This window comes from Armigeres subalbatus, chromosome 1, assembly GCF_024139115.2.
Source record: "Armigeres subalbatus isolate Guangzhou_Male chromosome 1, GZ_Asu_2, whole genome shotgun sequence".
NCBI lineage: Eukaryota > Metazoa > Arthropoda > Insecta > Diptera > Culicidae > Armigeres > Armigeres subalbatus.
Window position 1 is genome coordinate 277,365,700 of NC_085139.1, and position 10,324 is coordinate 277,376,023.

At 38.5% G+C, this 10,324-nt stretch overlaps 2 long non-coding RNA genes across 2 annotated transcripts; one reads left to right on the forward strand and one right to left on the reverse strand.

Moving 5' to 3' along the window:
• Window positions 1-6,458: 6,458 nt before the first annotated feature.
• Window positions 6,459-7,603, forward strand: LOC134214643 (uncharacterized). Its single transcript, XR_009979865.1, has 2 exons — window positions 6,459-6,675; window positions 6,821-7,603. It is a non-coding gene; the product is annotated as an uncharacterized LOC134214643 (long non-coding RNA).
• Window positions 7,604-7,752: 149 nt separating this feature from the next.
• Window positions 7,753-9,466, reverse strand: LOC134214650 (uncharacterized). Its single transcript, XR_009979866.1, has 3 exons — window positions 9,013-9,466; window positions 8,063-8,872; window positions 7,753-7,955 (listed from the first exon to the last, which is right to left on the reverse strand). It is a non-coding gene; the product is annotated as an uncharacterized LOC134214650 (long non-coding RNA).
• Window positions 9,467-10,324: the final 858 nt, after the last annotated feature.

The window sequence follows — 10,324 nt, forward strand, 5'->3', positions numbered from 1 at the left end:
TTCAAAACGTAGCATTACGGTGAGATATTTCGGCTAAACTTAATTACGCCTATTTTATTGTGCTTTCTCGATTTCGTATCCAATATCAGATATTTTTTGGGATTTAATAGATTATTTTCCGATACTTTCGCAAGAAAAACTAGTTGAACGTACCCGACCTTGCTCGGGATTATACTACAGTCGCTCTCCACATCTCGATATTGAAGGGACCATCGAGATGGGGAGAGATCGAGGAATGGAAGGAAAATTTAAATGGGTACAAGATCCAAAACAGCTTGTTGCTATGAAAAACAACAACAAAACAAATATCATTGCTTATTGTTGATCTGTATTGTTATCGTCCAAATATGGTCTAGTAGCCTAAAAATTGGAACATATCGACATAAGGAGACTGAATCCAGAACAAAATACGATTACAACACATCGGGATAGAAAGATTTCAAGATAGGGAAGTTATCGAGATGTAGAAAGCCAAAATGTACGGGACCGAGGAAACCATCGACATAGGGAGAGATATCGAGGTATAGAACATCGAGATTTACAGAGTCAACTATATTTTGCATACTTACTGTCAATTGTTGAGTTCATTCAGCGCCGCATTCTAGATCATTTTTAGCGCGATCGTATTGGGTTTCCTTACAACTCGCATCAAAATTGTATTTTCACAATTTCTCAACTTTCTCCTCAAAATTTAGTGATATTTTATAACAGCAGTCCTCAAGACGAATCGATTAATGAGAAACCCGTACAAATCGGTCAACCCATTCGTGAGTTATATTGCCTCAAAGGAAATGCAAACTCTTTTTTATATAGAGAGATTGTACCACAAACGTAATTATGTTTGAATTGTATTTATATCAGACTCTCATATTGCGAGAAGATTGAAAAATTCGAACCGGGGTCCGACGGTCGACTGTCGGAAAGCTGTTCCGCAAACGTCAAATCACTTGTTGCACGGTAAAATTTGTTGGTTTATTTTTTCGATGTGAACTTTGATTATTAAAATCAACGGGAATATGCAACTTTAAACGAGTGTTACATGCCGCTATATTTTTTAAACAAGTTTTATGATACTTTGAAGGCATTTTGTGATATATTTATGTGATTTTGAAGCATTTTAGATTTCTCGAATATTCTTCCCGCATAATTACAAACTGTACATGGATATTTTCCCGTGCGGTCGACAACAGTATCCTTTACTGTTGACAACTGTAAATGAACAATCTCATATAAAGTTTTAACAGTTTGTGGTACGGTTATTTGACAAATAACAATATGTTGAATGGGTTGTTAAGTTATGTCACCATAAAAAATCATCTGTTTTCGCGTGCAAAATTTTCGCTCAACAGTATGATAAAATGTTGACATATAATGCAGGAAATAAAGAACATTTTAGAGACAGCATGTTATATGTTGACATTTAGTGATGTTGTCGAGCAGTTATGGTTTAATCGATCGAAAAGTATTCGATAACCGCAACGTAAACTGTGAAGCTATATCTTACATCGTAATAATGATTCTGACCATATAACATGTTGTTTTTAATTATGCGGGTTGATATCAAGAAATATAAACACTTTTCGTATGCATGCCGTTTTGAAGTTTCCGACACTCAGTCTGCTTCTTCTTCTTTGCTCCGCAAAATTAGAATTTTTCTCTTTTCTTGCAATATCGGCCAGTTTGTTAACAAAAGTTCGTTTCTCTCTGTCAAATCATATTCACAATTTGAGAATTCTCAAAAATGGGATTATGCATTGTGTCCATTGTGTTTGACCCTTTAAGCTTTCATTTCGTGACTATTTGAAAAAAATCTACCGAGGGCTCCCAAACAACTTTTTTTTCTCCCTTAAACGGAACCTTTTAGTTGTAAAACAGTTAATTATTTACCACGTCACTACTAAATGAGTTTCCTCGATTTTTTTCTTCCAATCATCATATAAAAAATTAAGGAGGAATCGATTATTACCAAGTTATAGTCTAAATAACTTGTTTATTGAAGCTCAAGCGTCAAAGAGCATAACGAAGCCAAACTCGATAAATGTATGTAATCCTCTGAAAATAGCTGAGAAACGCTTGGATGGAGATTATGCACTGGTTTGATATCTTTTTTACATATATACCCAATTCTTTCTCATCACCTGCCAAAATTGAAACTTGTTATGCGAATGAATAAGTTTAACTGGTGTCATAAAATTATTCAAAACGATTGATCATGCTAAACAATAATTTACTATAGTAATATAAAAGCCTTCTTTAGCCATGCGGTGATATCCCAAGCAACATAACAAGTTTTATTCCGTTCTAGGGATGGTTTTCAAATATCAATTTAAAATAATTGTAACAGCAATATCCAGGATCTCCCTCGAATATATTGATATTTCTCCCTAATATATTTATAATGCAAATCAACTACCAAAAAAGTGTTTTACGTGGTGAAAACATTGTCTAATCATGAATTATTGGAACGATTGATTGAGATGCGGTTTACACTGAGTGAAAGCTGTTGAGTATTCCTTTTAGCTATGTAGGTTTTCTTTTAAACAGCGCTTGATGGGGAAACGTCATTAACAGTACAACGAAAAAATAATTTTCCCCAAACTAATTTGCATGCAAACTTGAAACGGCTTGTGCTAAATCAGTTTTAATCCAAATGAGCTCAAATTTTCAGAGGACACTCAGAACATGGTAAAGAATCAGATGAGCACTATGGAACAAAATCAATTTTTTGAACCACCCTAATGCTCATCTCACAAGTAGGTAAAATATTTTGATCATCTCGCATAGTTCTGGACTATTACATTGCCGTCTCCTATATAATTCAAAACTATTCCAAACAATACTTGTACAATAGAACAAATCATCTATCGCAACAATACATCTACACTACCCCAGATTGTTTTGACAATACGATAAATGGTATTTCACCAAATTACAATATATGGAAAGGGCGGTTAAGTTATGTTACAATAAAAAATCGGTCATTTTCTCGAACAAATTTTTCCACATATTATACAACATAATGTTGCGATAACATCCACTTTAGGAGATTCGAACAATAAGTCTTATTTTTAAGTTATAATCGGAGCATATCAGGAGAATTTGTGCAGCGGTACCCCTTGCGTTTAATTATTGCTTTAGATTTTTATTTTCAATTTCTTTCAATGTCATTTATATCTACTTACAGATTGTTTTCAAATCCTGTATATTAACGGTATAATTAAACTATGTACATAAAAATGAATTTCTGTCTGTCTGACCCTTGTGCTTATAGACTCGGAACCGATCGGCGTGAAAACTTGTATGCACCAGGTATTTGGGACTGGGGAAGATTCTTGAGATAGTCCGAGACCTGAGTTCGAGTCATTTTGATTCACTGAAATTTAAGCAAACGTATAAGATATTAAAACTTTAAATGCAAATCACGACAAATGCTTACCATTGGTCTTCGCGCACCTGAAGGAATAAAATAGACCCATCTCGCGGTTCCCAGCTTTTCACCCTGCAACTTCTATCCCTACTTCTCCTGGTGCTGGCCGGGGTATGGGCAACCTTAGGGATGATCGGGTAACCAACCCCGGTGGAAACTATAGTCGTACGCTTACAGGCAAGGGGGGGTTTGGGTTTTGCTCCAGGTTGCAAATCTGATCGAGTGTCTGTTCTCCATGTTAGAAGCGGCTCACAACAGCGTCCGTTTTCCCATGTTAGGGACGGCTGATCATTGTTCGAGTGCCAGCGAGGGACTCTAAGCCAAATTGTGCACCATGGTCCACAGGAAATCTAGGCGAAATGGCCCTCCAAAAATTTAGGGGGTTGGGGTCAGGTCGTGCAAGCCAGCCTTGAATAAAAAAACAAGCAACGAATAATCAGCAATAAAATAATAAGTACAGATCAATCAAACTCACCATTATGATTTTATCCGGTTTGAATATTAATCACAATTACAACGCACTTTGCTAATGCTTACACGGGTTATTCTTTTGAATTAAACTTTAACCATATGTATTGGTGTGCATATGATGTAGTTCATAATCCAATACTGAAAAGCAATTATTGTCTTAATGTAAATGAACAGCAACGTTTATGTTAACGGTGTGTATTAAAATGAGTTTATAATCAGTACATTATACAAAATGGTTTTTTTCTATGCGGGATATCATCCTTGAAAATCCTCAAGTCTTGAATGTCGGAATTCCATCGTTTTTCGAGCTCAAAAAATCATTTTGTAAACTCTTATGCATCTATATATCTATAAATCATAAATCTATAAATCTCTACGAATTTTGTTAATTTACATTTAAATTCAAAAAGTGTAACAAAACATAAGTAAATTGATCAGGGTCACTTCCTTGCTGTTAAAAAATACCAGTGAGTTTAACCATTGCCTAGCGGTAATGTTTGCTAGCCAAATGTTGAATTCAATAAATTCGGCTCCGTAAGTGTGTGTGTGTAACGATCGTCATATGTTGGGTAGTTTAATTATAACGTGTATCGAACTTTTTGGACGCGAGTTGGCGCAACAATTTCGTGAGAGTGAATCATATTGTTAATATAAATAGTATATTTGATAAAAGTGTTGCAGTCAAATGAGCAAACAGCAACATGGTGTGCGAAACAGAGAGCGAGTAGGTACAATGCTAGAAGAATGTAAATTTCTATAGCAACCTCGTATAGCTCTCCAACTGCTTCAGCGTGCGTCAATTTCGATATGGTGCACCGGCATGGTCCCGCCGAATACAGTTAAACGAGCTATATCAAATTTATTATACATTTCCACAAAAATATGCCTACCACACTTCTGCCACAACATTTGATTTTCCGTTTGCATTCGATTAAACATAATCGATTAAGTTTGCAAAAAAAACATCAAGCATCCCTATTTCTTTTCATGATGACATTTTGAAGTGTGTGTAAAACGATCGTCATATTTTGGGTAGTTCGATTTACGTGTGTTTCGATCCTTTCGGACGCGAGTTGGCGCCACATGTGGTGTCGCCAAAATTTCGTGAAAGTGAATCATATTGTTAATATAGTATATTTGACTTTTTGCTTGCTTCTTATGGATGCAAAAAGTAAACAAGTCGAAGTGGAACCGCTTTTGACGGTTCGATTGGAAGCAACACGGTTAGAAAAAAGTACCTAATTTTAGGTACTTTTTTTCTCTTGCATCTCCCTCCCTCTTCCCTTTGTTGTCATAAAATGAAGAGCAAAACCACTCAACAAGGGCATTAAAGTATGGGAACCCAACGATGAGTAATCTCATGTTTACAAAAGTTGAGTGAAATTCACCTAACTTTTGGTTAGTTTCTATTTAAAATTAAATATATTAGGGAAGATCCATTAATTACGTAACGCAAAAATCGACCATTTTCAACCCCCCCTCCCCCCTATGTCACACTTTTTGTATGAATCATCAAAACTTTTTGTATGGACTGTCACACTTCACTCAACCCCCCCTCCCCCCTCTAAGCGTTACGTAATTTATGGATGTTCCCTTATGCATCTCGAGATAAAATAGAATACTGCGGCTTCGTGCTGGTTGCTTCTCAGGTAATCGCAACGGTCACTAAACACGACAGAGTCAATGAAAATCTTACCCACCGTATGCACTTGCCATGATAAACACTCTCCATGTACTCAGTGACTCCGGTTGCCTCTCACTAATACAATCGAACACTGCTGTCATTTCGCGAAAAGCACGTGGTTTTGTTTTGAGCGGGAAAATTCTGCCTATCTTTTAAAACGGCGGCTATCTTGACGTTTACCATCGCAGTCGAGCCTGCGAGTGTAAGACCGCCGCAGCACTCTAAAAAAAGATAAGCGCGACAATATTTTACTTAATATTAAGTGAATTTTACTTAATTTCGAGAAAAAATTACTTAATTTTGGGTTCCCAAACTAAACCCCCGATTTGAATTAAAAGTACCTAATATTAGGTACTTTTTTCCAACCGTGAAGATGGCTTCGCCGATCTCTTATTGTATATTGTGTATCCGGAATAAATTTATACCGCTTTTTATACCGAAGTTGGATTTTTCTCCAGATACAGGCAACTTTCCCAACTTCGGAAGTAGTGCGCTGGATTCCCCTAAAGATGCGCTAAACAACGCATCCATTAGTTTGACAGATAAAACTTCGGAAGAAAGTTCGGTTCGGAAGTCCGGACTTCCGAATTCTAAGTTGGTGCTACGCCGACAATAGTATTTCTACACAGAAAAAAAATCCATGGTAACAATTACTATTTTGTAGACTACGCCGTGTTTTTAAAACAACCACAAATTTTCAGTAGAATTGGGTTGTTGAGCAGTGAAAAATATGAGGTTTTTTATAGTTTAACATAAAGAGCATGCTTTGCTAATCTCCAACATATTTTTATTTTGCTTGTAAACCAAGGGGTTAGAAACTTTGCCACCTTGTGGCAACACCGACTTTTGCACCACGAAAACACCCTTCAACACACTTCGACACCGTTCGACACACCTGTTCAGATTAATTGAAAATTATCATGGCATCACTGCATAACACTTGACGTTTGTTTTATAGTTTATTTTGATTGACCTTCGCATAGCATTTTCGCAGGCGGTGGATGGTGGTTGCTGGTTGGTCCCAGGTTGGAATAATCTGGTGTTCGATGGCGCTGAGCTCGAAAGCAGACCGCGTCCGATCTAACAGATACTGGTAAGTTTTGCGAGAAGAATAAACCCTGTCAATATCATTCGCTTCAGGTGGAGCATGTCATAGCTGATCGACTTCAAACTGGAATGCGTAGTGCCGGTAGCAAAGCGTAAATTATAATTGTAGTATTATTTTAATCCATTTTCAGCTATTGGGCTGCCACGAGAACTAATACCACTCCTTTGATTTAAGCTCAGGGCACATCTATGTCAGGAAGCACAAATGATAACTTGAATTCCGGTGCTAAACCGGCTGGTTTCAAAGGATTAGACCGTGCAGCCGAAAGAGCACCTCATCCAAATGCCACAGTGTTACAGATTGCAACGCAACCGGGGCTCACCTGCCACCACCACCAGAATCCTCAAACGATACCCATCGGAATTCCCTCGGGAATTCCCAAACATTCCCTGTTCCCATAGGAATGCCAAATGATAATTAAAGGAATCCTCGAGCAAAACCTACAGAAATCCCCCCGCTCAATGAAATTCTCTAGCGATACCGACCGGATTTCTTAAGCAATGCCCACATGAATTCCTCATCAATACCAACAGGAATCTAAGCGATTCCCACAGGAAAGCCCGAGCAATGCCTATAGTGGTTCCCAAGCGATGTCCACAGAGTTCCCCCAGTGCTGTCCTCTGGTATCCCCAATGCCCACCGAAATCCCCTAGTAATGTCCACAGGAATCTCCAAACAATGCCGACAGGAATCCTCAGGCAATGCCTGCAATGACTCCCGAGCGATGTACATAGTGATCCACCAATGAATCCCACAGGAAACCCCAATAGGTGCCCACCAGGAGTCCAGCTTTGGGAGAAAAGAAAGAATCCCCAAGCAAAGTCCAACGAAATCCCCAACTTCTGTAATCATGGTTATTGCAGGCTACCGAGATGACGGCTATAAATACACAAAAATACATTATTTTATTGAATTTCCTCTCCAGATTTAAAAACGAATGAACGCAATGCTTTTAGTTATTCAGAATATTTTTATTACGTATATCAAAATCAACCGAAACAGATCATAAGCATAACTATAATTTCGATGTATGTTCCGCACTTACTGTTTTCATGCCGCTGTATCCGCTACATACACACGTTCACAAAACTCTTGGTGATCTGATGATGTATCCCGTCAAAGTTACCAACGAAATCTATCGTGTATTATTCGATGTGTAGCATAGAATGCAGAAACATTTCCTAGCGATGAAATGCGTGCTGGTAAATATAATTCGTCAGGTGTTTTGTACCGATGGCTCGACCGATGGTAAACCTCCATTATTACTGCCAGGCAAAACAGGAAATCAGCATTAAACACTTTAATACACATTTTTTCATCGCCTACTACAGTAATCAATTCACAAAATAAATATTATTAGTAATTCACTTACCTCCCAATCGATGAATTGCAGAAAGCGAGGAAGATAGCCACTAGATGTAATGTGTGTAATGTCTATATTACAAATTTTTCAGTGAGATTAAACACAGATTTCGGTAAATCCAGATGAAACTCTCGAACATCGGTAATACATTTTACAGGTATCGGTGATTACAAGGAAATTTAGCGGAAAACGTGAAATTTGACTGATTACCGAATAAACTCAGTAAAACTGGTTTCTGGTTAAGTGTGAACCCATCGATTCCCAACAATGCCCTCCGAAATAACATGGGGCAATTATGCGTATAACGGCTGATAATCATCCTGGTGGATTTGAACTTCTGAAGTGATGATGGCAGGAGCAAACGTCTCAGCTATGGGTTATCCTACGTCTAATGCCCATCCCAAGTTGAATTATATTGAGCGGCGACACTGTTTACATCCTGCTGAGTTTGCGCAAGTAGTTCCCGCCAGGCTCATGACGTTTGCTCTATCCCGGATCTTTTTGACCTTGTGCTTTTAATGCTTGTGCTGGATGAGTAATAACGGTATGCGATTTAATATAGAGCTAGCCCGATCTTCCTTTGCCGTCGTTGTAGTAGATCCTCGAGTAGATCTACGCTTTGCCGCTGTAAATAACGTTTTTCGGCTCGCCACCATCGGTTTATAACCTGTCGGACTGATCTGAAACGGAGTCGTCGGATTGCAATAGATCCTGTGGCTGTTGGTGGTGGGGGTGATGCTGCTTGTCGTCTATTTTTTTTCTCGTACTGAAGGCCGTTTGAAGGGCCGCCGTCCGTGCCCACCGAAGGGCAGATGTCCGCTGCAAATGGCATTGGAGTCGATTGGACATTTGTTGATTAATTGATCGGCTGTTGTAGCCAGAGCATTCACGATCCGGGTAAGAATCGTTTCTCGTTTCTCATGGTTTTCGCCGTTGATGCTGTTGTATCCGTCATTTACCTGATTTCCCGGCGAGTCGCTGTACGTGTTGGACCTCTTCGTGTGGCTGTTTCGAGAATTATGTAATAAGCTTGAGGATGGGGACACTGTTCTTTTAGTTGGCCGGCAGGGACGGTGCGTGACATCGGAGGATTGGCCCATGATTTCGGCTTTGTTTTAGCTTTTCACTTATTAGCCACCGGGGAACTGCCACAGTGGCGGTTGGTTTTTCGTGATCCAATGCAGCATTATCGAATTCGTTATTATTGATCAGCTGGGTTCTTCGATGGGGTTAAGGACTGGCACTGCTGTTGTGGCAGCACCGAGGAAAAAGAGTTATCGGTCGAAAAGTCCGCAATACAACGACACCAGTCAACAATCCGAATTTTTCGAAGTTTTTAAAACTTTTATCGATTAACTTGAAAAACTCAAAATAAAAACAAAAAATTCCAAGTCCGCGCGAGTGATTTTTTCAGATTCTGTCATTTTTGGACAGTGTTGCCGAAAAAATCGAAAAATATGAAAAGTCATTTTGACAGCTATCGGTGAACGTTCAACACCGGGAAACACACTTTGACACACAGAAACACACGGAAGAGCAGCTCAACACAATTTGGTGTGGCAGAGTTTCTAACCCCTTGTTGTAAACCTTTTATTTTCATTTTTGTATAGCAAACAATAAGCCATTTTGATCGATAGAATGACACTAACATTCATAGAATGACAGTTGGCCCATGCAGCATAAGAACAAATTTTTAGTCCCATATAAATTTAAAATGCAAATTAAAAATAGTTCCGAGGCTCCAAAAATTCTGAGAAATTGGGGTTCGGCTCATATTTTTATGCAGATTCAGAATATGTAAAAACATATATACCCCTAAACAACCCAATTAACCATGGATTCGGACAAATTCACCACTGATTCAGTTCATGTAACAACATTCCACCACGACCACAGTTGATTTTTACTGCGCGCATGGTAAAATCAAACGGGTTTGTTGTCTGCTGAAAATCGTCGGTGCACCGTATGCGTATTCTTAAATTAACCTTAGGAATGTTCGACCGCAATATTTTTTTGCGTGTATAAAAGTACCCATTAATGCCATGCATGGGTAAACAAAAATATCCGTGTCGGCTCTCCGTGTGTGTACTAAAAAAAATACACTAAAAGTCAGAACTACCAAAAAGTGGGTTGTTTTTACACAAACCCTTGTAGTAAAAGCCAATTGAGATTCTCACGTCCGAATGTGTGAGTCGATAAAAGGAAAACAAACACTCCTAGATAGTGCAACTCAGCAAAGATTGGGTAAAAAGAGTATATTTCCATATATTT